Below are 27256 nucleotides of genomic sequence, written 5' to 3'. Positions count from 1 at the left end.
AATTATTATATATATTTCTGACTCATTTGTGCGACACTGTAACCTCCGGTGTGTGATATAAAAAATACTTCTACATATTTTTGACTCATTTGTGCGATACTGTAACCGCAGTGTGTGATATATTTTGATTTAAATTTATATTTTGTGCTGTGTCATCCCAGTATACATCCAGGGACTGTAGCTGGTCAGTCCATCCACGGGTGTTCTGTCAGTCCACCCAAAATAAAAGACATATATTTTTTTATATTTTGTGCTGTATACTCCCAGAATACATCCAGTCGTGCTCCGTCCATTTCAGGGTGTGGTGTCTGTAGCTCATATTCTTATTATAACTTATTGTCCAATTTTCATAACTCTTCTTATCACCACATTGTAATTAATTCAAATTAATATTATTAATAATAATTAGAAATTAGATAAATTTATATTAAGATCAAATTAAGATCAAGATTTCTTTGAGGAAATGAAGAATTTGATTCAAAATAAATAAAATAAATTCAATTAAAATAAATTGAAATTAAAATAAATGAAATAAATTAAATCTAAAATATTCTTTTTTTATTCTTCTTTGCCTTAATCATCTTTTTGTGAACTGAAATCTTGAGCCTTGCCTAATGCATCTTTTTTTAAATACATTCTTTTTTTTTATATTTTGTCCTCCCAGTATCCATCCTAGGTCTGCTGCTGTTACGTCCAGGTACCTCGGTGCAACATTTTGGCCTAAACTGGATAAAAACAATTTTGAATGTTATTGAGGTTAATAATACTGTAGGAGCAAAAACACCCCCAAATTGTATTATTTTAGCTGTTTTGATGATTTTTTCGAAAAAATCCAGATCCAAAATCAAAACTCGCAAAGGGTGGTTTTGGCAAAACCAATCTAGATCCAAAACCAAAACACAAAACCCGAAAAATGGCCCGGTGCACACCCCTAATAAATCTATGTAGTTCTGCTGGATTAACAGTGCATGAAATCAGAACATGGAAATAACATCAAGGGAGATTTATCAAACCTTCTAAAAAGGATAAGTGGAGATTCACCGTAGCAACCAATCAGATTTTAGCTATCAGTTCTGTAGTACATTCTATATAAGGTATAAATATATGGTACAGTAAGCCATAAACTGTATGCCGTGGCTGGTGGCTTACTATATATTCGCAAATGTATGCAGGTGAGATCTCTGCATTACTTTTATCATGCAGGATGGTTTTTTTTTTTTTTTTTTTGCTGGCCTATTTTTAGTGTGCTGGAGGAATATTTTTTCTTCTCTAGATTAACCCCTTTCTTACGTGCACCTCTGGTGGGCTAATAGTGTTAATAAATTAGTGTTAGGAAGCCAAAGCTATAAAGGTGATACAAAAATGAGATGTAATTAAAATGGAGAAATAGTGTTAAAGAAATTAGTATGTGAAAAGTGTTAATAGAATGTAAAGGTACAGTATGCCACACTAAAGCCATCCAGCTCAGCCAGTCCATTTTAATTACATCTCATATTTGTATCACCTTTATAGCCTTGGCTTCCTAATGGTGTGTACACAGGGTGAGATCCTTGCTATGCCCGATTTTTACTTTGCGATTTCCCCTGAACTCCCCGGAGCCCAGCACCACCGATTTTGACTAACTTTTCTTGAGGTATGGATTATGTGTGCTTACGATTTTGGCTTATGTGAGATTTTGGCTTATGTGAGAATTAATTGTCATGTGAGATGAACTAGATAGTACACCGATCTAGCACGGATTGACTTGCCTGCACAGTCTATCTTTTCTTGCAATACCGACCTGGCGGGACCGCGCATTGGGATCGAATCGGGATTGCAAGTGGCATAACACCTTGCGATTTTTACTAACTTTTCTTGCGATTTTGACTATATAGTTAAAATCGAAAGAAAAAAATCTCACCGTGTGTACATACATACCATACCACTAATTTATTAACACTATAGTTTTTTTCACTGGTATGCTGCCCTGGGATTTCTGGCTTATACTGGTGCTTTGGGGTGCCACATCCTGCACCTAGATATAGTGCTAGGGACCCCAAATATACAGAGACGCCTTGATGCGGCTTTGGGGCTTATTCATACATTTGCGCAAATATATGTAACTGATATCTCTGAATTCTAATATTGTGTGGGATTTAAATCTGGTTACTGTTATCATTCAGGGTGCTGGGGGAAACCAAATGCCTTTTTTTATTTGCTTAGAAATACCCATCCCTTTCAAGCACCTGAATGATATCACTAAGCTAATTGAGCATCTGCCACTATATATGTCTGTTGTGAGAGGCAGAGAGGTTCCTGCATTAGGAGGAGGTACAGGCCCTGACATGCCATATGGAGCATTATGGGGTTGATCCAAGGTAGGTAGCTCTTAGCTTAGATATATTTAAGTAAGGAGCCATTATCATGTGGCTCCTTGCTGGTTAATCATAGACCCAGATTGGGGTAATGGAGGTGTGGGGTGTGGTGCCTCTGGACTGGCTGAGCTAGATGGCTTTAATGTGGCATACCTATACATTCTATTAACACTTTTCACATACTAATTTCTTTAACACTATTTCTCTATTTTAATTTCATCTCATTTTTGTATCACCTTCATAGCTTTGGCTTCCTAAATACTAATTTATTAACACTATAGTTTTTTTCACTGGTATGCTGCCCTGGGCTTTCTGGCTTATGCTGGTGCTTTGGGGTGCCACACCCTGCACCTAGATATAGCGCTAGGGACCCCAAATATACAGAGACACCTTGATGCGGCTTTGGGGCTTATTCATACATTTGCGCAAATATATGTAAACGAGATCTCTGAATTCTAATATTGTGTGGGATTTAAATCTGGTTACTGTTATCATACAGGGTGCTGGGGGAAACAAAATGCCTTTTTTTTCTTACATCGCAAACCTGGGTCTGATCCAGGATTTGAACACGGCTCCAACCCAGCTGGGAATTGGAAACGGGTCCTTCCCAGGTGGGAACAGCAGTCTTCCTGACCCGGCAATATGCCGAGTTGAGTTGCCATAGCGCCGGGAGGGGCGGAGCTGGCAGCGGTGGCCTATGTAGTGAATGGGTCCCGGGTCAAACCCGTTCACACTGCCACTGGCCCGGTATTCAACCCTGGAATAACCCTTCTTATTACCCGGGTTGAATTACCGGGTCAGGCGACCAGGAATTCTCCCTGGGCCCTTTCACAACGCACAGTGACCCGTGTTGACCTGGCAATATGCTGGGTCGATACCGGGTTATTTTTGTGATGTGAAAGGTGTTTAAATCTGGTCCTGTTTGCCCCAGACCCGTAGTTCAGCAGCTGTTTAAATGTCAACATCTAAACGGTATGTTCAGCACCTTAAAAAGAAATCAGTAAACACTGTGGCATAATTGCTTTAGTGGTAACCCATAAATCCCCTAAAGCAATCAGCAAATTGTTTCTCTTGATTTAATTTTATGTTACTTGAATATCTCCTTGTACTTTAGCTCTTGCCATAAAAAAACTGTAATGTTTTCACAGGGTAGAAGATAATGAATCAACCTACAAAAGAGTAATGAGTAATAGCTAAATGATGGCTGATCTTTCCAACAAATCCAGTCTGAACTTCAAAACTGAAATTGATTCCAAACATAGAACTATAAAGTTACATTGAGCTATTGCCGATTGTACTAAAAAAATTGATTGTAAATGCATTGCCTCTTAGCTGTCACTGATTCTTTCTCTGACTGCACTGTCAGAGTTATGGAAGCCGGCTTCTGTTTCGAATTTCAAATACAATCTCAGAGATCATGAATCAGATTTGCAATAGGATGATGAGACCCCAAAGACAAACCCTGAAAAAAAATACACAATTGCATTAATTTGCAGTATAAAATAAATGTAAAGAGTGAGATAGTTCTCAGACTTTTTTTTTTTATTGAATTATTGTTACTATATTATTTTGCAATAACCTTGGCAGCAGCTTAATCTTTTATTTAAAAGGGTATATAAAAATCCCTATTCATGATTCTGCTGTGTGTTGTAACTTCGGTTGTAATGGATTGTATTGGGGACACACTGCAACATTTTCAGGTAGTCCTGTAATAGGGGTGGTATTCATGTGACCGGCGGTCGGGAGACCGACGGTCACATGACGTCCACCGACATCCTGCCCTCTCACTATTCCGATGGTCGGCATGCCGACCAACAGGGACTATTTCCACTCGTGGGTGTCCACGACACCCATAGAGTGGGAGTAGAACCCGTGGCGACCGCAGATCGCCACTGAGCCCGCAAGGGGCTTGCTGCACTCGCCCCTCCCCGCCGGGATCCCAGCGTCGGTATGCTGCCGGGATCCCGGCGTCGGTATGCCGACCGGCGGTCTACTGACCGCCGGTCAGACATACTACACCCCTGTAAAAGAACCCCTACACTTTCCTGCTTAATAAAGAAATACCTGTATTCTTTTTTGGGGAATCTGGACCAGTGCAATTGCATTGCTCAACACAAGGTAGGGCAATGTGGTCATGAGTAACAGTGCTTCTTACATATTGGACCACCCCTGTTGCCTTCCCCTAAAGCGCCACTTCAGTACTGAGAACCCTATGACAGGTGTGCACTGCACCAATTCACTGCTTATCTACTATTTTTTTTATTACATTGCTTTTATATACACCAGTGTGGCCCTAAGCAGGCCCGGCGCTAACCGCTCAGCAAAGGGATGCAGAGCAGGGAGGAGCCAGGAAGGAGAGGTGCTCTCCCTGCTCAGTATCCCTGTGCTGAGCAAATGTCCCTGCTACTGCCGGCTGCTGCGCCTGTCACAGTCTACCACAGGCAGCGGTGCTGGCAGCATGAAGCCTCCTCTCCCCTCCCCTGTCACAGACTCACAGAGTGCAGTGTGCAGACCTAAAGGGGGCGGAGCTACATGGAAAGAAGGGGTGGGGCTACATGGGGCCAGGCTGCAGCCTGCAACACAGGAGGATGAGCTGCCAGACTTCCTTGTAAGTGGCTGGAAAGAGAGTGTGTGAGTGAAAGTGTGTGTATATGTATGTATATATATATATATATATATATGTTTGTGTGTGTGTGTGTATATACAGTATCTATATGTATGTGTATGTATGTGCGACTGTGTATGTGTGTAATGTCTGTACAGTATGTGTGTGTATGTGGTGTGTGTATGTGTGACTGTGCAGCGTAATGTGTGTAAGCGTCACTGCTACTGGGGCATCTTGTATAACCATCACTGCTACAGGGGTCGTTACATGTAAGCGTCACTGCTACAGGGGTCACTGGCACAGGGGGCGTTACGTGTGCAAGCATCACCGTACAGGGGGCGTTACGTGTGCAAGCATCACTACTACTTGGGACTTTACGTGTGTAAGCATCACTGGCACAGGGGGCGTTACGTGTGCAAGCATCACTACTACTTGGGACTTTACGTGTGTAAGCGTCACTGGTACAGGGGGCGTTATGTGTGTAAGCATCACTACTACAGGGGGCGTTATGTGTGTAAGCATCACTGCTACAGGGGGCGTTATGTGTGCAACCTCACTGCTACAGGGGGCGTTACGTGTGTAAGCGTCACTGGTAGCGGGGGCGTTACATGTGTAAGTGTCACTGGTACAGGGGGCGTTACGTGTGCAAGCGTCACTGCTACAGGGGGCGTTATGTGTGTAAGCATCACTGCTACAGGGGGAGTTACGTGTGTAAGCGTCACTGCTACAGGGGGCGTTACGTGTGTAAGCGTCACTGGTACAGGGGGCGTTACATGTGTAAGCATCACTACTACAGGGGGCGTTATGTGTGTAAGCATCACTACTACAGGGGGCGTTATGTGTGTAAGCATCACTGCTACAGGGGGCGTTATGTGTGCAACCTCACTGCTACAGGGGGCGTTACGTGTGTAAGCGTCACTGGTAGCGGGGGCGTTACATGTGTAAGTGTCACTGGTACAGGGGGCGTTACGTGTGCAAGCGTCACTGCTACAGGGGGCGTTACGTGTGCAAGCGTCACTGGTACAGGGGGCGTTATGTGTGTAAGCATCACTGCTACAGGGGGAGTTACGTGTGTAAGCGTCACTGCTACAGGGGGCGTTACGTGTGTAAGCGTCACTGGTACAGGGGGCGTTACATGTGTAAGCATCACTACTACAGGGGGCGTTATGTGTGTAAGCATCACTGCTACAGGGGGCGTTATGTGTGCAACCTCACTGCTACAGGGGGCGTTACGTGTGTAAGCGTCACTGGTAGCGGGGGCGTTACATGTGTAAGTGTCACTGGTACAGGGGGCGTTACGTGTGCAAGCGTCACTGCTACAGGGGGCGTTATGTGTGTAAGCATCACTGCTACAGGGGGAGTTACGTGTGTAAGCGTCACTGCTACAGGGGGCGTTACGTGTGTAAGCGTCACTGGTACAGGGGGCGTTACATGTGTAAGCATCACTACTACAGGGGGCGTTATGTGTGTAAGCATCACTACTACAGGGGGCGTTATGTGTGTAAGCATCACTGCTACAGGGGGCGTTATGTGTGCAACCTCACTGCTACAGGGGGCGTTACGTGTGTAAGCGTCACTGGTAGCGGGGGCGTTACATGTGTAAGTGTCACTGGTACAGGGGGCGTTACGTGTGCAAGCGTCACTGCTACAGGGGGCGTTACGTGTGCAAGCGTCACTGGTACAGGGGGCGTTATGTGTGTAAGCATCACTGCTACAGGGGGAGTTACGTGTGTAAGCGTCACTGCTACAGGGGGCGTTACGTGTGTAAGCGTCACTGGTACAGGGGGCGTTACATGTGTAAGCATCACTACTACAGGGGGCGTTATGTGTGTAAGCATCACTACTACAGGGGGCGTTATGTGTGCAACCTCACTGCTACAGGGGGCGTTATGTGTGTAAGCATCACTACTACAGGGGGCGTTATGTGTGCAACCTCACTGCTACAGGGGGCGTTACATGTGTAAGCATCACTACTACAGGGGGCGTTATGTGTGTAAGCATCACTGCTACAGGGGGCGTTATGTGTGTAAGCATCACTGCTACAGGGGGCGTTATGTGTGCAACCTCACTGCTACAGGGGGCGTTACGTGTGTAAGCGTCACTGGTAGCGGGGGCGTTACATGTGTAAGTGTCACTGGTACAGGGGGCGTTACGTGTGCAAGCGTCACTGCTACAGGGGGGCGTTATGTGTGTAAGCATCACTGCTACAGGGGGAGTTACGTGTGTAAGCGTCACTGCTACAGGGGGCATTACGTGTGTAAGCGTCACTGGTACAGGGGGAATTATATGTGCTGTCCCTTTGTAAAGTATGGGAGGTCACAAATTTATAGTTTGCAGGGGGGTGCCGAACACCCTAGCACCGGCCCTGGCCCAAAGTTTTGTCTTATGATAAGCAGACTTCCTCATCTGAAGCTTGCAAAATGCTGTGTTCTAGAGTTATGGTCTATAACCTAGAGAGCTAAAAATGTAATTTCATTGAAGCATGAATATTATTACTATTATTATTATTATTATTATTAATATTATCATTATTATTATTATTATCCTTTATTTGTATGGCGACATATGGGATCCGCAGCTCCCAATTACAGAGTAAACAAATAAGCAAAACATGAAGGCAGTGACTTACAATAATACAATGTAGGACAAGTACAGGGTATATAAACTAGTGATGAGCGGGTTCGGTTTCTCGGAAACCGAACCCCCCCGAACTTCACCCATTTTACACGGGTCCGAGGCATACTCGGATTCTCCCGTATGGCTCGGGTAACCCGAGCGCGCCCGAACGTCATCATCCCGCTGTCGGATTCTCGCGAGATTCGGATACTATATAAGCTGCCGCGCGTCGCCACCATTTTCACACGTGCTTTGGAAATGTTAGGGAGAGGACGTGGCTGGCGTCCTCTCCGTTATTGTTGAACTTGATTGTGCTGTGCACTATTGCTTAATTGTGGGGAGGGCTGGGGAGCAGCTGTATAATATAGGAGGAGTACAGTGCAGAGTTTTGCTGATCAGTGACCATCAGTTATCCGTTCTCTGCCTGAAAAAAAACGCTCCATATCTGTGCTCAGTGTGCTGCATATATCTGTGCTCACACTGCTTAATTGTGGGGACTGGGGAGCAGCTGTATTATATAGCAGGAGTACAGTGCAGAGTTTTGCTGACAGTGACCACCAGTATACGTTGTCTGCCTGAAAAACACTCCATATCTGTGCTCAGTGTACTGCTTTATTGTGGGAACTGGGGACCACCAGTATAATATTATATAGGAGGAGTACAGTGCAGAGTTTTGCTGACCAGTGACCACCAGTATATAATATATAGCATTACGGTACAGTAGGCCACTGCTGTACCTACCTCTGTGTCGTCATTAAGTATACTATCCATCTACATTCTATAGCTGTGGTGCATTTTAGTTTTGCAGTTTGCTGACACAGTGACCACCAGTATACTATATATAGCAGTACGGTACGGAAGGCCACTGCTGTACCTACCTCTGTGTCGTCATTAAGTATACTATCCATCTACATTCTATACCTGTGGTGCATTTTAGTTTTACAGTTTGCTGACACAGTGACCACCAGTATACTATATATAGCAGTACGGTACGGAAGGCCACTGCTGTACCTACCTCTGTGTCGTCATTAAGTATACTATCCATCTACATTCTATACCTGTGGTGCATTTTAGTTTTGCAGTTTGCTGACACAGTGACCACCAGTATACTATATATAGCAGTACGGAAGGCCACTGCTGTACCTACCTCTGTGTCGTCATTAAATATACTATCCATCTACATTCTGTACCTGTGGTGCATTTTAGTTTTGCAGTTTGCTGACACAGTGACCACCAGTATACTATATATAGCAGTACGGAAGGCCACTGCTGTACCTACCTCTGTGTCGTCATTAAGTATACTGTCCATCTACATTCTATACCTGTGGTGCGCCTCTTTTTTTCTTTGCATCATGTGCTGTTTGGGGACAATTTTTTTGAAGTGCCATCCTGCCTGACACTGCAGTGCCACTCCTAGATGGGCCAGGTGTTTGTGTCGGCCACTTGTGTCGCTTAGCTTAGTCACACAGCGACCTTGGTGCGCCTCTTTTTTTTCTTTGCATCATGTGCTGTTTGGGGACAATTTTTTTGAAGTGCCATCCTGCCTGATACTGCAGTGCCACTCCTAGATGGGCCAGGTGTTTGTGTCAGCCACTTGTGTTGCTTAGCTTAGTCACACAGCGACCTTGGTGCGCCTCTTTTTTTCTTTGCATCATGTGCTGTTTGGGGACAATTTTTTTGAAGTGCCATCCTGCCTGACACTGCAGTGCCACTCCTAGATGGGCCAGGTGTTTGTGTCGGCCACTTGTGTCGCTTAGCTTAGTCACACAGCGACCTTGGTGCACCTCTTTTTTCCTTTGCATCATGTGCTGTTTGGGGACTATTTTTTTTAAGTGCCATCCTGCCTGACACTGCAGTGCCACTCCTAGATGGGCCAGGTGTTTGTGTCGGCCACTTGTGTCGCTTAGATTAGTCACACAGCGACCTTGGTGCGCCTCTTTTTTTCTTTACATCATGTGCTGTTTGGAGACTATTTTTTTGAAGTGCCATCCTGCCTGACACTGCAGTGCCACTCCTAGATGGACCAGGTGTTTGTGTCGGCCACTTGTGTCACTTAGCTTAGCCATCCAGCGACCTTGGTGCAAATTTTAGGACTAAAAATAATATTGTGAGGTGTGAGGTGTTCAGAATAGACTGGAAATGAGTGGAAATTATGGTTATTGAGGTTAATAAAACTATGGGATTAAAATGACCCCCAAATTCTATGATTTAAGCTGTTTTTTAGGGTTTTTTGTAAAAAACACCCTAATCCAAAACATACCCGAATCCAACAAAAAAATTTCGGTGAGGTTTTTGCCAAAACGCGTCCGAATCCAAAACACGGCCGCGGAACCGAATCCAAAACACAAAACCCGAAAAATGTCCGCTGCACATCACTAATATAAACATGGCTGCGTCAGCAGACGTCACTGAAATGAGTATCAGGGTGGATTTTATGCCGTCAAAGAGAGTATTGAAAAGAAGATAGGTTAAGTAAGATACGTAAAAGCACGATTGAAGAGGGACCTGCTCGTGAAAGCTTACATTCTATAGGTGAGGGGCACACAGACAAGAGTGACACAGATGGGGTAGAAAGTAGTGATGTGCACCGGACATTTTTCGGGTTTTGTGTTTTGGTTTTGGATTCGGTTCCGCTGCCGTGTTTAGGATTCGGACGTGTTTTGGCAAAACCTCCCTGAAAATTTTTTGTCGGATTCGGGTGTGTTTTGGATTCGGTTTTTTTTACAAAAAACCCTCAAAAACAACTTAAATCATAGAATTTGGGGGTCATTTTGATCCCATAGTATTATTAACCTCAATAACTATAATTTCCACTCATTTTAAGTCTATTCTGAACACCTCACACCTCACAATATTATTTTTAGTCCTAAAATTTGCACCGAGGTCGCTGGATGGCTAAGCTAAGCGACCCAAGTGGCCGACACAAACACCTGGCCCATCTAGGAGTGGCACTGCAGTGTCAGGCAGGATGGCACTTCAACAAAATTGTCCCCAAACAGCACATGATGCAAAGAAAAAAAGAGGCGCACCAAGGTGGCTGTGTGACTAAGCTAAACGACACAAGTGGCCGACACAAACACCTGGCCCATCTAGGAGTGGCACTGCAGTGTCAGGCAGGATGGCACTTCAAAAAAATTGTCCCCAAACAGCACATGATGCAAACAAAAAAAGAGGTGCACCAAGGTCGCTGTGTGACTAAGCTAAGCGACCCAAGTGGCCGACACAAACACCTGGCCCATCTAGGAGTGGCACTGCAGTGTCAGGCAGGATGGCACTTCAAAAAAATTGTCCCCAAACAGCACATGATGCAAACAAAAAAAGAAGCGCACCAAGGTCGCTGTGTGACTAAGCTAAGCGACCCAAGTGGCCGACACAAACACCTGGCCCATCTAGGAGTGGCACTGCAGTGTCAGGCAGGATGGCACTTCAAAAAAATAGTCCCCAAACAGCACATGATGCAAAGAAAAAAAGAGGCGCACCAAGGTCGCTGTGTGACTAAACTAAGCGACACAAGTGGCCGACACAAACACCTGGCCCATCTAGGAGTGGCACTGCAGTGTCAGGCAGGATGGCACTTCAAAAAAATTGTCCCCAAACAGCACATGATGCAAAGAAAAATGAAAGAAAAAAGAGGTGCAAGATGGAATTGTCCTTGGGCCCTCCTACCCACCCTTATGTTGTATAAACAGGACATGCACACTTTAACGAACCCATCATTTCAGCGACAGGGTCTGCCACACGACTGTGACTGAAATGACTGGTTGGTTTGGGCCCCCACCAAAAAAAGAAGCAATCAATCTCTCCTTGCACAAACTGGCTCTACAGAGGCAAGATGTCCACCTCATCATCATCCTCCGATTCCTCACCCCTTTCACTGTTCACATCCCCCTCCTCACAGATTATTAATTTGTCCCCACTGGAATCCACCATCTCAGGTCCCTGAGTACTTTCTGGAGGCAATTGCTGCTGGTGAATGTCTCCACGGAGGAACTGATTATAATTCATTTTGATGAACATCATCTTCTCCACATTTTCTGGAAGTAACCTCGTACGCCGATTGCTGACAAGGTGAGCGGCTGCACTAAACACTCTTTCGGAGTACACACTGGAGGGAGGGCAACTTAGGTAGAATAAAGCCAGTTTGTGCAAGGGCCTCCAAATTGCCTCTTTTTCCTGCCAGTATACGTACGGACTGTCTGACGTGCCTACTTGGATGCGGTCACTCATATAATCCTCCACTATTCTTTCAATGGTGAGAAAATAATATGCAGTGACAGTAGACGACATGTCAGTAATCGTTGGCAGGTCCTTCAGTCCGGACCAGATGTCAGCACTCGCTCCAGACTGCCCTGCATTACCGCCAGCGGGTGGGCTCGGAATTCTTAGCCTTTTCCTCGCACCCCCAGTTGCGGGAGAATGTGAAGGAGGAGATGTTGACGGGTCACGTTCCGCTTGACTTGACAATTTTCTCACCAGCAGGTCTTTGAACCTCTGCAGACTTGTGTCTGCCGTAAAGAGAGATACAACGTAGGTTTTAAATCTAGGATCGAGCACGGTAGCCAAAATGTACTGCTCTGATTTCAACAGATTGACCACCCGTGAATCCTGGTTAAGCGAATTAAGGGCTCCATCCACAAGTCCCACATGCCTAGCGGAATCGCTCTGTTTTAGCTCCTCCTTCAATGTCTCCAGCTTCTTCTGCAAAAGCCTGATGAGGGGAATGACCTGACTCAGGCTGGCAGTGTCTAAACTGACTTCACGTGTGGCAAGTTCAAAGGGTTGCAGAACCTTGCACAACGTTGAAATCATTCTCCACTGCGCTTGAGTCAGGTGCATTCCCCCTCCTTTGCCTATATCGTGGGCAGATGTATAGGCTTGAATGGCCTTTTGCTGCTCCTCCATCCTCTGAAGCATATAGAGGGTTGAATTCCACCTCGTTACCACCTCTTGCTTCAGATGATGGCAGGGCAGGTTCAGGAATGTTTGGTGGTGCTCCAGTCTTCGGCACGCGGTGGCTGAATGCCGAAAGTGGGCCGCAATTCTTCGGGCCACCGACAGCATCTCTTGCACGCCCCTGTCGTTTTTTAAATAATTCTGCACCACCAAATTCAATGTATGTGCAAAACATGGGACGTGCTGGAATTTGCCCAGATGTAATGCACGCACAATATTGCTGGCGTTGTCCGATGTCAAAAATCCACAGGAGAGTCCAATTGGGGTAAGCCATTCTGCGATGATCTTCCTCAGTTTCCGTAAGAGATTGTCAGCTGTGTGCCTCTTCTGGAAAGCGGTGATACAAAGCGTAGCCTGCCTAGGAACGAGTTGGCGTTTGCGAGATGCTGCTACTGGTGCCGCCGCTGCTGTTCTTGCTGCGGGAGGCAATACATCTACCCAGTGGGCTGTCACAGTCATATAGTCCTGAGTCTGCCCTGATCCACTTGTCCACATGTCCGTGGTTAAGTGGACATTGGGTACAACTGCATTTTTTAGGACACTGGTGACTCTTTTTCTGAGGTCTGTGTACATTTTCGGTATCGCCTGCCTAGAGAAATGGAACCTAGATGGTATTTGGAACCGGGGACACAGTACCTCATTCAAGACTCTAGTTGCCTCTGAATTAACGGTGGATACCGGAACCACGTTTCTCACCGCCCAGGCTGCCAAGGCCTGAGTTATCTGCTTTGCAGCAGGATGACTGCTGTGATATTTCATCTTCCTCGCAAAGGACTGTTGGACAGTCAATTGCTTACTGGAAGTAGTACAAGTGGTCTTCCGACTTCCCCTCTGGGATGACGATCGACTCCCAGCAGCAACAACAGCAGCGCCAGCAGCAGTAGGCTTTACACTCAAGGATGCATCGGAGAAATTCCAGGCAGGAGAGGACTCGTCAGACTTGACAGTGACATGGCCTGCAGGACTATTGGCTTTCCTGGGTAAGGAGGAAATTGACACTGAGGGAGTTGGTGGTGTGGTTTGCAGGAGCTTGGTTACAAGAGGAAGGGATTTAGTTGTCAGTGGACTCTTTCCGCTGTCACCCAAAGTTTTTGAACTTGTCACTGACTTCTGATGAATGCGGTCCAGGTGACGTATAAGGGAGGATGTTCCTAGGTGGTTAACGTCCTTACCCCTACTTATTACAGCTTGACAAAGGCAACACACGGCTTGACACCTGTTGTCCGCATTTGTGTTGAAATAATTCCACACGAAGAGCTGATTTTGTTTTGTATTTTGACCAGGCATGTCAATGGCCATATTCGTCCCATGGACAACAGGTGTCTCCCCGGGTGCCTGACTTAAACAAACCACCTCACCATCAGAATCCTCCTTGTCAATTTCCTCCCCAGCGCCAGCAACACCCATATCCTCATCCTGGTGTACTTCAACAGTGACATCTTCAATTTGACTATCAGGAACTGGACTGCGGGTGCTCCTTCCAGCACTTGCAGGGGGCGTGCAAATGGTGGAAGGCGCAAGCTCTTCCCGTCCAGTGTTGGGAAGGTCAGGCATAGCAACCGACACAATTGGACTCTCCTTGGGGATTTGTGATTTAGAAGAACGCACAGTTCTTTGCTGTGCTTTTGCCAGCTTAAGTCTTCATTTTTCTAGCGAGAGGATGAGTGCTTCCATCCTCATGTGATTCTGAACCACTAGCCATGAACATAGGCCAGGGCCTCAGCCGTTCCTTGCCATTCCGTGTCGTAAATGGCATATTGGCAAGTTTACGCTTCTCATCAGACGCTTTAAATTTTGATTTTTGGGTCATTTTACTGAACTTTTGTTTTTTGGATTTTACATGCTCTCTACTATGACATTGGGCATCGGCCTTGGCAGACGACGTTGATGGCATTTCATCGTCTCGGCCATGACTAGTGGCAGCAGCTTCAGCACGAGGTGGAAGTGGATCTTGATCTATCCCTATTTTAACCTCCACATTTTTGTTCTCCATTTTTTAATGTGTGGAATTATATGCCAGTATCAATAGCAATGGCCTACTACTATATATACTGCGCAAAACTGAAATGCACCACAGGTATGGATGGATAGTATACTTGACGACACAGAGGTAGGTAGAGCAGTGGCCTACTGTACCGTACTGCTATATATATTATATACTGGTGGTCAGCAAACTGTGCAAAAATGAAATGCACCACAGGTATGGATGGATAGTATACTTGATGACACAGAGGTAGGTACAGCAGTGGCCTACTGTACCGTACTGCTATATATATTATATACTGGTGGTCAGCAAACTGTGCAAAACTGAAATGCACCACAGGTATGGATGGATAGTATACTTGACGACACAGAGGTAGGTACAGCAGTGGCCTACTGTACCGTACTGCTATATATATTATAAACTGGTGGTCAGCAAACTGTGCAAAACTGAAATGCACCACAGGTATGGATGGATAGTATACTTGACGACACAGAGGTAGGTACAGCAGTGGCCTGTAGGTACAGTAGTGGCCTACTGTACCTTACTGCTATATATATTATATACTGGTGGTCAGCAAACTGTGCAAAACTGAAATGCACCACAAGTATGGATGGATAGTATACTTGACGACACAGAGGTAGGTACAGCAGTGGCCTACTGTACCGTACTGCTATATATATTATATACTGGTGGTCAGCAAACTGTGCAAAACTGAAATGCACCACAGGTATGGATGGATAGTATACTGGACGACACAGAGGTAGGTACATCAGTGGCCTACTGTACCGTACTGCTATATATATTATATACTGGTGGTCAGCAAACTGTGCAAAACTGAAATGCACCACAGGTATGGATGGATAGTATACTTGACGAGGTAGGTACAGCAGTGGCCTACTGTACCGTACTGCTATATATATTATATACTGGTGGTCAGCAAACTGTGCAAAACTGAAATGCACCACAGGTATGGATGGATAGTATACTTGACGATACAGAGGTAGGTACAGCAGTGGCCTACTGTACCGTACTGCTATATATATTATATACTGGTGGTCAGCAAACTGTGCAAAACTGAAATGCACCACAGGTATGGATGGATAGTATACTTGACGACACAGAGGTAGGTACAGCAGTGGCCTACTGTACCGTACTGCTATATATATTATATACTGGTGGTCAGCAAACTGTGCAAAACTGAAATGCACCACAGGTATGGATGGATAGTATACTTGACGACACAGAGGTAGGTACAGCAGTGGCCTACTGTACCGTACTGCTATATATATTATATACTGGTGGTCAGCAAACTGTGCAAAACTGAAATGCACCACAGGTATGGATGGATAGTATACTTGACGACACAGAGGTAGGTACAGCAGTGGCCTACTGTACCGTACTGCTATATATATTATATACTGGTGGTCAGCAAACTGTGCAAAACTGAAATGCACCACAGGTATGGATGGATAGTATACTTGACGACACAGAGGTAGGTACAGCAGTGGCCTACTGTACCGTACTGCTATATATATTATATACTGGTGGTCAGCAAACTGTGCAAAACTGAAATGCACCACAGGTATGGATGGATAGTATACTGGACGACACAGAGGTAGGTACAGCAGTGGCCTACTGTACCGTACTGCTATATATATTATATACTGGTGGTCAGCAAACTGTGCAAAACTGAAATGCACCACAGGTATGGATGGATAGTATACTTGACGACACAGAGGTAGGTACAGCAGTGGCCTACTGTACCGTACTGCTATATATATTATATACTGGTGGTCAGCAAACTGTGCAAAACTGAAATGCACCACAGGTATGGATGGATAGTATACTTGACGACACAGAGGTAGGTACAGCAGTGGCCTACTGTACCGTACTGCTATATATATTATATACTGGTGGTCAGCAAACTGTGCAAAACTGAAATGCACCACAGGTATGGATGGATAGTATACTTGACGACACAGAGGTAGTTACAGCAGTGGCCTACTGTACCGTACTGCTATATATATTATATACTGGTGGTCAGCAAACTGTGCAAAACTGAAATGCACCACAGGTATGGATAGATAGTATACTTGACGACACAGAGGTAGGTACAGCAGTGGCCTACTGTACCGTACTGCTATATATATTATATACTGGTGGTCAGCAAACTGTGCAAAACTGAAATGCACCGCAGGTATGGATGGATAGTATACTTGACGACACAGAGGTAGGTACAGCAGTGGCCTACTGTACCATACTGCTATATATATTATATACTGGTGGTCAGCAAACTGTGCAAAACTGAAATGCACCACAGGTATGGATGGATAGTATACTTAACGACACAGAGGTAGGTACAGCAGTGGCCTTCTGTACCGTACTCCTATATATTATATACTGGTGGTCAGCAAAATTATGCACTGTACTCCTACTATATACTACAATGCAGCACAGATATGGAGTGTTTTTCAGGCAGACAACGTATACTGGTGGTCACTGGTCAGCAAAACTCTGCACTGTACTCCTCCTATATAATATACTGGTGGTCCCCAGTGCCCACAATAAAGCAGTGTGAGCACAGATATATGCAGCACACTGAGCACAGATATGGAGTGTTTTTCAGGCAGACAACGTATACTGGTGGTCACTGTCAGCAAAACTCTGCACTGTACTCCTCCTATATAATACAGCTGCTCCCCAGTCCCCACAATTAAGCAGTGTGAGCACAGATATATGCAGCACACTGAGCACAGATAAGGAGCGTTTTTTTCAGGCAGACAACGTATACTGGTGGTCACTGTCAGCAAAACTCTGCACTGTACTCCTCCTATATAATACAGCTGCTCCCCAGTCCCCACAATTAAGCAGCGTGAGCACAGATATATGCAGCACACTGAGCACAGATAAGGAGCGTTTTTTTCAGGCAGAGAACGGATAAAACTGGTGGTCACTGATCAGCAAAACTCTGCACTGTACTCCTCCTATATTAGCTCCCCAGTCCTCCCCACAATTAAGCAATAAAGCACAATCAAGTTCAACAATAAACGGAGAGGACGCCAGCCACGTCCTCTCCCTAACATTTCCAATGCACGAGTGAAAATGGTGGCGACGCGCGGCTGCTTATATAGAATCCGAATCTCGCGAGAATCCGACAGCGGGATGATGACGTTCGGGCGCGCTCTGGTTAACCGAGCCATACGGGAGAATCCGAGTATGCCTCGGACCCGTGTAAAATGGGTGAAGTTCGGGGGGGGGTTCGGTTTCCGTGGAACCGAACCCGCTCATCACTAGTAGAAAGTAAACGTGGGCCAAAGAGGGCTTAGAAATAGAGACGGCTAGGTTTGGTAAAGAAGTAGGTCTTGAGAGCCCGTTTGAAGTTTTGTAGAGAGGTGGAGAGTCCGAGGGGGAGAGGTAGAGAATTCCAGAGAAAGGGAGCAGCACATGCAAAATCTTGGAGGTAGGAGTGGGAGGAGGTAATCAGTAGTCAGGAGAGGCGGCGTGCATTAGCAGAGCAAAGAGGACAGGCGGCAGTGTAAAGTGAGATAAGGTCAGAAATGTAACTGGGAGAAGAGTGGGTGAAGGCTTAGTAAGTGAGTGTGAGAAGCTTGAAATGGATTCAGGAAGCTTGAAATGGATTCTGAAGGGGAGTCAGTGAAGGGCTAGTATTAGAGGGGAGGTTGCTGTAGTGCATAAGATGATCCGGGTAGCAGCATTGAGGATGTGTTAGGGATGCCAGTCAGGAGGGGATTACAGTAGTCCAGTCTGGAGATGACCAGTGATGGGTCTAAATAACGGGTGATCTCCAGTTTGCGGCTGTCGGGATCCCAGCGCACAGTATACTGGCGCCGGAATCCCGACAGCCGGCATACCGACACTTTTTCTCCCTCTTGGGGGTCCACGCCCCCCCTGGAGGGAGAATAAATACTGTGGCGCACGTAGCGTGCCACCGTGCCCGCAAGTGCCTCATTTGCGCTCGTCACGCTGTCGGTATGCCGGCGGTCAGGATCCCGGTGCTGGTATGCTGGTCGCCGGGAGCCCGGCCGCCGGCATACCATAGTACACCCCTAAATAATATGGCAACATAATTTCTGAGATTGAAAAAAGACAATTTCTACATCGAGTTCAACCTATTTATGATCTCCTACACTGTAATATTTATTAAGACTTTATTAAGACTAATTTTGGCCGTTCTGTTTAATCCTTTTTTTTTTTTTCTTTTTTTTTTTGCTATAGTGCGTGATTTACCCACCATAACCCTGTATATCCTTATCACTCAGGAATTTATCTAGCCCATTCTTAGAAGCAATCAAATTCGCCATTACTATTCCTTCAGGCAGGGAATTTCAAATACGTATTGTCCTTACTGTGAAGAAACCTTTCGGTCTCTGTGTGCAAAATCTCCTCTCATCTAACCTGAGCGGGTGGCCACGTGTCTTTTGCATTGATCTTACCAAAAACAAATCCCCCGCTAGCTCTGTGTATTGTCCCCTCAAATATTTGTACATGTTAATCATTTACCCTCTTAATATCCTTTTCTCAAGTGTAAACATGCCTAGCATAGCAAGCCTTTCCTCATATTCTAACGTCTCCAACCCCTTAATCAATTTGGTCACCCGTCTCTGAACCTTTTCAAGTTCCAGAATGTCCTTTTTTTAGTACGGTGCCCATAATTGTGCAAAGTATTTGAGATGTGGCCTCTCTAGTGATTTATATAATGGGAGTATAACACGCTCATCCCTTGCATTAATTCCCCACTTAATGCGTGATAATACCTTGTTTGCCTTATTTGCTGCATTCATAATTTGGGTACAGCTGCTAAGTTTGTTATCTATGTGAACACCTAAATCTTTCTCCAGTACAGAATCCCCTAGTTTTTCCCATTTAGAGTGTAGGTAGTATTTTTGTTCTTGCTACCAAAGTGTATTACCTTACATTTGTCTATATTGAACCTCATTATCCATTTAGCTGCCCATGCTTCCAGTTTAAATAAGTCATTCTGAAGAGACTCAGCATTCCACTCCAAATTTATAACCTTACACAATTTGGTATCATCTGCAAAACTTGACACCATGCTCCCTAGACCTACTTCCAGATCATTTATTCAGTCCATTTCAAAAAAGTTCCATTTCCCACCACTCGCTGCTCCCTATAATCCAACCAATTTCTAACCCAAGTGCATATTGTGTTTCCTAGCCCCAGTTCTCGTAACGTATAGATAAGTTTCATGTGTGGTACTGTATTGAAAGCTTTAGCAAAGTCTAAAAAGATTACATCCACCTCCTTACCCTAATCTAGGTTTCTACTAATTGTTTCATAAAAGCCTATTAAGTTGGTTTGACATAATCTGTCTTTCACAAATCCATGTTGGTTCCTATTAATAAGCTTATTTGCTTCAAGGAACTCCTGTATTCCATCCCTTAAAATACCTTCCAGTACTTTCCACACAATAGATGTAAGACTTACTGGTCTATAAATACCCCTTCAGATTTACTTCCCTTTTTAAATATCGGCACAACTTCCACTATATGCCAGTCTTTGGGAACCATGCCTGATGTGAGTCGTTGAAAATCAGATATAGAGGTCTTGCTAGTTTGGAGTGTAGTTCCATGAGAACCCTTGGGTGAATTCTGTCGGGGCCAGTTGACTTATTAATCTTTATTTATTTTTTTAATCGGTCACAGACTACTTCCTCACTTAAATAAGCATTTAGCAGTAGGACATTAACATTAATGAGGTTATGCGTAAATCCCGCCATCTCATAGGCAAACACAGGGGGCTTCCGGTTGCCCGGAAACCCCTCTCCTCTTGGCAAGTGGCTCAAATTCTGACAACATTAGCAATGTTATATAATACGATTACTAGAACTGGCGTTGCATCATGCAGTTTAAGAGACATGCCCAGTGGTAGAAGCTTCTTCTACTCAGTTTGCTGTATGTGTGGGTCTGACTCTTCAATCAGTGCACTGGACCAGAGAGCAGCTACTAGAAAGAAAAGACAGGAGCCTTACAATGAGGTGAAAATATGTGAGCTTAGAAAGTACAGAACTGGCTCTATTATGTTTGTGTATTTAATTATTTATTTATTATGGCATGTTTAACCTTCTCCTGACCACTTATCTTATCTATATTATTTACATATGTTTCATATATAGTACCGACAACTTATAGTGTTAGATATCAATACTGTATTCCATACAGTATCCAGTATATAAAAAGACCAATGTTTACATTAATGTCTAGGGTCATTACTGGGTTCTTCTAACACTCCCCCAGACTCCCTCGCTTGCTCAAATGTACCGCAAGAGATGTGGGAGATTGTGGATTGCTTTTGAAAACCCCCTCTAGAAATCCTGCGTTTGACATTGCATCAGGTCCTCTCTTGTGAATACAGATGAGAAAAGCTAGTTTAATTTTTCCGCTATGTCATTATTGTCTTTGATTAAGACACCTAACTTGCCTTTTAAAGGGCCTATACTCTCCTTCTTTAATTTTTTGCTGTCGCTGTATTTAAAAAAACTTTTTAGGGTTTGTTTTACTTTCCTTTGCTATTAGCTTTTCCGTTTCTATTTTAGACGCTCTGATTTCTTTTTTACATATGTTGTTACACTCCTTATAGTACTGGAATGACTCTGCCTTCCCGTCCGATTTATATTTTTTGAATGCTCGCCTCTTTTTGCCCATTAGTTCCTTAACCTTTTTGATGAGCCACATTGGTTTGGAATTATTACTCCTTAGTTTGCAGCCCATGGGAATGAATTTGTGAGTATAACTAGCAAGCAACATTTTTAATACCTCCCATTTCTCCGTAGTATTCTTGCTTTGAAACAAAATTTCCCAGTCAATGTCCCTTAAAGCTTCCCTCATATGGCAAAGTTGGCTTTGCTAAAGATTAGAGTCCTAGTTGAGCATATATACTGTAGAGCTGCTTATGATTACTGATATAGATTGTGACCATATTGTGCTCGCTGTTTCCAAGGAGCTCCTCTACTATAATATTTGATATCAATTTCCAATTATTTGTTAATACCAGGTCTAAGATTGCATTGTACCTAGTTGGTTCCTCTATTAGTTGAAGTAAGAAGTGATCATTTAGTGTGTTTAAAAACCTATTACCCCTAGCAGTGTCACATGAATCATTAGTCCAATTAATCTCCGGATAGTTAAAATCTCCCATCACTATTACGTCTCCTAATCCTGCCGCTTTTTCGATTTGCCTCAGTAACAATTCCTCATCTGATACATTAATATAAGGCATCTTGTAGCATATCCCTAATAGTAGCTTTTTAGTTCCCTTTCCCCTGCATACAATTTCTACCCATAAAGTCTCCACAGTATTTACAGTCCCATCATGAATATCTTCCCATATATCAGGTTTCAAAAATGTCTTTCCATAAAGGCATACTCCTCCACCTCATTTATTTAATCTGTTTCTCCTGAACAGCATATAACCCCCCAGATTAACTGTCCAATCATGAGACTCATCCCACCAGGTTTCAGTAATACCTATAGTATACTATTTATTTACTGCAAGGACTTCTAGTTCCCCCTTTTTCCCTGTAAAGATTCTAGCATTTACATACATATAATTAAGATAAGTATTCCCTCGTGCTAGGAACATCATTTTCTATATGCAATACTGGTGACCCATATTCATTATTAATTAGTGTTTTGGCAGTGCCCTTGGTAATAACCTTGTTAGTACCCCTTCCAGCTGCTCTTTCCCTACCCTCTTTTCCACCCCCAATCAGCTCACTACCTCCATCCTTACTATTCTCACTGCTTGACCCATAGTTTCTAGCTAAACACTCCCCCCAGGTACCTAGTTTTAAATCTCCTACAACATGCTAATCATCCTGCCCCCCAGCCCTGCTTCCCCCTCCTCATTCAGGTGCAATCCATAACGACAAAAAAAGATGGTGCCTGACTGAGAAGTCCACCCAGTGTTCCAGGAACACAAACCCTTCTTTCCTACACCAGTCTCTAAACCACACATTTACCTCCCTAATCTCCCTCTGTCGCCCATGGCTAGCACGTAGCACAGGTAATATTTCAGAGAATATTACCCTAGATGTCCTTGCATTTAGTTTCTGGCCTAAGTCCCTATAATCTTTCTTAAGGACATCCCACCTACCACTAACTTTATCGTTGGTGGCAACGTGCACCAAGACCGCCGGGTCGTTCCCAGCCCCTCCCAACAATCTTTCTACCCGGTCCGCAAAGTGCCGTACCCGAGCACCCGACAGACAACGGACTGTATGGCAATCAAGGTCCTGGTAGCAGATTGCACTGTCTTTCTTCTTGATAATAGAATCCCCTACCATCACAATCTGAAAAGGGCATCCCGGGTGAGAAAGGGTCTGATTCTGGAAATATTTTTTAAATGAAAATGACAGGTTTGTGAGAGGTGCTGAATGTTTGGTTTGAAGGAGATGGAGGAGTCAAGGATTACTCCAAGACAGTGCATTTGGGGGCTAAATGAGATAGTAGTGCCATCAATAGATAATGAAATTATGAGAGGTGAGGTTGTGGGGGAGGGTGGGAAGATGATCAGCTCAGACTTAAACATGTTAAGTTTAATAAAGCGCTGGGACATCCAAGAAAAGATAGCAGAGAGACAGTTGGATACACGAGTGAGGAGAGCAAGTGAAAGGTCAGGGGAGGAAAGGTAGATTTGAGTATCATCAGCATAGAGATAATATTGTAGGTCAAAAGAGCTAATGAGTTCACTTAAAGAGGATGTATAGAGAGAGAAAAGGAGATGAACAAGAACAGAACCTTGGGGGGCACCTACACTTAGTGGAAGTGGAAGGGGGGGTGGAGCCATGAAAGTAGACAGAGAAGGAATGGTCAGCGAGGTAGGAGGATAGCCAGCAGAGGGCAGTATCATGCAGACCAAGGGAGTGAAGGATTTGCAGAAGGAGAGAGTGGTCCACAGTGTCAAAAACAGCAGAGAGGTAAAGGAGAATAAGTAGTGACCCTTGGATTTAGCAGAAAGGAGGTCATTGCAGACTTTTGCGAGGGCAGTTTCAGTGGAGAGGACGGAAGCCAGACTGGAATGGGTCAAGCAGTGAGTGGGAGGAAAGAAAGGCAGTTAAGCGGTTATAGACAATAAGCTCAAGGAGTTTGGAGGCAAAAGGAAGGATAGAGTATGTGGATCAAGGTTAGTTTTTTTAACCACTTAACTGGCATGGTCAGATTTCATGCAACTGCGTCGTCCCACCCTGTCCCCCCGTTTTTGACGAGGAGATCCGTTCTGCAGATGTGCATAATATAATGTTTAAATATTTTAAAAAATACTTTTTCAACTTTATTAAATAAAATAAATTTTAAAAAACAATGTTGTTAAGCTTTTGAAGGGAAAAATCGTCAGTTAAGTGGCTTTACGGGACGGGACAGTGCCTGATGAGAGGGAGAGATTGAGGAGGTGGGCAAGATGAGAGCAGGCAGAGAGAGCAAGGTAGCGGTGGAGGCAGGAGGGGATAGGGTCAAGTGGGAAGGTGGAGGGAGCTGAGGAACGGATGAGAGCCATGACTTCCTCACCAGATACATGAGAGAAAGATGTCAGAGTTGGTAAGAGGGAAGGGGAGGGGTGGCAAGGGAAATAAGGTGGCTGGTTGCTGATTCTTTGGTGGGATGTGATGTCCTGATGTATGGAGTCAATTTTGGATGTGAAGAAAGTGGCAAAGTCAAGAGCAGAGAGTGAGGAGGGGAGACAAGGTGGGGGTGGGCAGAGGAGGGAGTTGAGAGTGGCAAAGAGGCGCTGGGGGGAGATGAGGTTCTTGACGTATGACTGTTTAACGAGGGAAAGGGCAGCACTGAATGAAGAGAGCATAAGTTTGAAATGGGGGAAGTCTGCCTTAGAGAGTGATTTCCTCCACTGTGAGCATTTTTGCAAATATCTGGTGCATTTTGTGTGCCAGGGTTGAGAGGTTGATCTTCGAGAGTAAATAGTGGTTGGTGGAGCGACAAAATCAAGAGCAGACATAAGGGACGCATTGTATAAGGGTGTGGCTTGTTCAAGGTATGAGAGAGACAGAATAGGAGAGAGAAGTGAGTCAAGCAGGGAGGATAGGTCAGTGGTGTCGATAGCCTCAATACTGCGTTTACTGATGGTAGTAGAGATGGAGTAGCAGAGAGAGATAAGTAAAAGGAGAGCAGGTGGTGGTCTGAGAGGGGAAATGGGGTGTTGGAGATATTGGGGATATCAATTGGGATGTTGAAGTCTCCTAAGATAATGGAGGGAATGTCAGAAGAGAGGAAGCGAGGATGCCAGGAAGCAAAGTTGTCAATGAATTTGGAGGCCATGCCAGGGGGTCGGTAAATTACAGCTACTTATAGATGGTCAGGTTGAATGAGACGTATAGCATGGACTTCAAATGTAGGGAATGTAAGGGACGGTTCTGGGGGAATAAGTTGGTAGGAGTAGCCTTGGCGACCCCTGGGTCGGGGTCTATGTGTCATAGGGAGTAATCCAGGTTTCTGTAATGGCCAGGAGAGCAAGGGAGTTGGAGTTGAAAAGGACATGGGTTTTTATACCTTAATAGTACACATATAATCAGGGCTGGATTAAGGCTGGTGGGGGCCCAGGGGCAATTAATTCATGGGGGCCCCACTAGTACTAGTGATGGTAATTCATGAGCGTGCATACTGTACAGCATCGCACTGCAGCGTCTTACCTGCATCATAGACAGGGACAGCATGCCATGGCACCACAGCACCGTACCACCATGAGAGGTGGCTGGCTCACGGGTCACTGTCTTGCGGGATTTTACATCCATATCTCATGAGATTCATTCTACTCTGACATCCTCGGTGGCCGAATAGCTCAGGGGACTCCTTCAGAATGTGCTGTCTGAATGACTTCACACAGCACTGTCTGGGGGCCCTGGGATGACCGTCCCTGTCACCCCTCTCTTAATTCGGGCCTGCATTTAATTGCTGCTTTATGTCAGCTAATTATGCCTAAACTTGGGTAACTTTTAGTAGGATTTCCCACAATCACACAGCAATAATAATGGCACTAGAATTAAGCTGGTTAAAATCTAAAAACTGAACTTGGGATATGGGAAGGTTAAATTACATTTTAATATGTCAAAACATTTTCATCACATTTCTATTAAACAAATTGAATGGAATGTCTGGCAGCCTTTCTTTCCTCTCATCACTGATTGGCCAGCCTTCTGGTTCTTAGTCAAAGAATTCGTAAAATAGACTGTCAATGATGTTGAAAGTGGAGTGTGTTACTGTGCAGACTCCATGTTGATACTCTTCCAGGGAAGCTTCATTCCCTCTACCAAGAAAGCTGCCCAAACTACTACTGAGCATGTGCGGAGCCATCTTGAGACTGTGTTAGAGTGCTACAGTGGGAGGGAGACAGTAATCTTCCATTTAGCTCCAGTGAGACTTGCGATTACCAGCAACATAATCGCTGTTCTGGCATCCTGCACCTCTAGTCGGTACCTACTTACATTTACCGGTTGGCGAGCAGTATGACACCCTGCTCCGCTCCATCTACCAGTGTGTGTAACAGTGAGTACAGCTGTACCTGCTTTATGTTCAATAAAACCAGTTATGTAACTGGGCTGTACATTGTTGTAAGGCATTTGCCGGTATACAGAAACTCTGCTACTGTACATCCAACAGCTGACACCTCCTTTTGCTTACTGCAGTCATTCTGTTGTCACAAAATGTGAGAACTGAGCACTGAAAAGTAAATAATGAATGGCCTCGCTACTGCATCCCATTAATAATGCTTACCACTTCAGCAGCCGAGAGTGGTTCTGGAAAGTATCCACCTGTGAATGAAGCAGGTTACTTGGCTTTTCTGAACAATATGTTATCAAGGCTACTGTATTAGAAGGGAATACTAAACAAAAAATTGATTAAATACTGTTATTACTTGGAAGACGGGACTGATTGAGTGTGTTTAAGGTAATTAAAATTATTATTAATATTATTGTTTTTTTTATAAAATGCTGATGTGCCACACAGTGCTGTACATTTAGGATTTATAATAAAAACAAAGTTCATACAATGACATACTGTAACACAAAACTATGACTCTGGCCAGATGAGCTTAAGATCAGAGCTGTGACTAAACATTTTGGTGCCCTGTGCCAAAAAGAGAATTGGTGTCCCCCCCCCCCCATTATTTGAAAAATAAATAAATAAAGGGGCGTGGCTCTGCAGGGTAAGGAGGGTGGCCACAGAATAGTGCTAACTCCCATTGCACCACACAGTAGTGTCCGTTATTCACATTATACCACACAGTAGTACCCCTTATACATGTTACGACACACATTAGTACCCCTTACACACTACTATCTCGTCTAGCCCCCAAGTGTGCTGTCTTGGAGTAATCCTCTACTCTTTCCTCTCCTCCAAACCACACATTCAGCACCTCTCACAAACCTGCTGTTTTCATCTAAAAAATATTTCCAGGATCAGACCCTTTCTGACCCAGGATGCTACTAAGACTCTTATCCACTCACTGGTCATCTCCAGACTGGACTACTGTAATCTCTTCCTGACTGGCATCCCTGACAAATACCTCTCTCGACTCCAATCTATCCTCAATGCTGCTGCCCGGCTCAACAAAAAAGCACTACGTCCACCTCCCCTCTCCTAAAAGCCCATTCACTGGCTTCCCTTCCCTTTCAGAATCCAATTCAAGCTTCTCACACTCACAAAGCCATCACCCACTCCTCTCCCATTTACATCTCTGACCTTATCTCCCTTTACA

The sequence above is a fragment of the Pseudophryne corroboree genome, chromosome 7, assembly GCF_028390025.1.
Source record: "Pseudophryne corroboree isolate aPseCor3 chromosome 7, aPseCor3.hap2, whole genome shotgun sequence".
Classification (NCBI taxonomy): Eukaryota; Metazoa; Chordata; class Amphibia; order Anura; family Myobatrachidae; genus Pseudophryne; species Pseudophryne corroboree.
The sequence above is the reverse complement of the archived record's forward strand: the minus strand, read 5'-3'. Positions refer to the sequence as shown.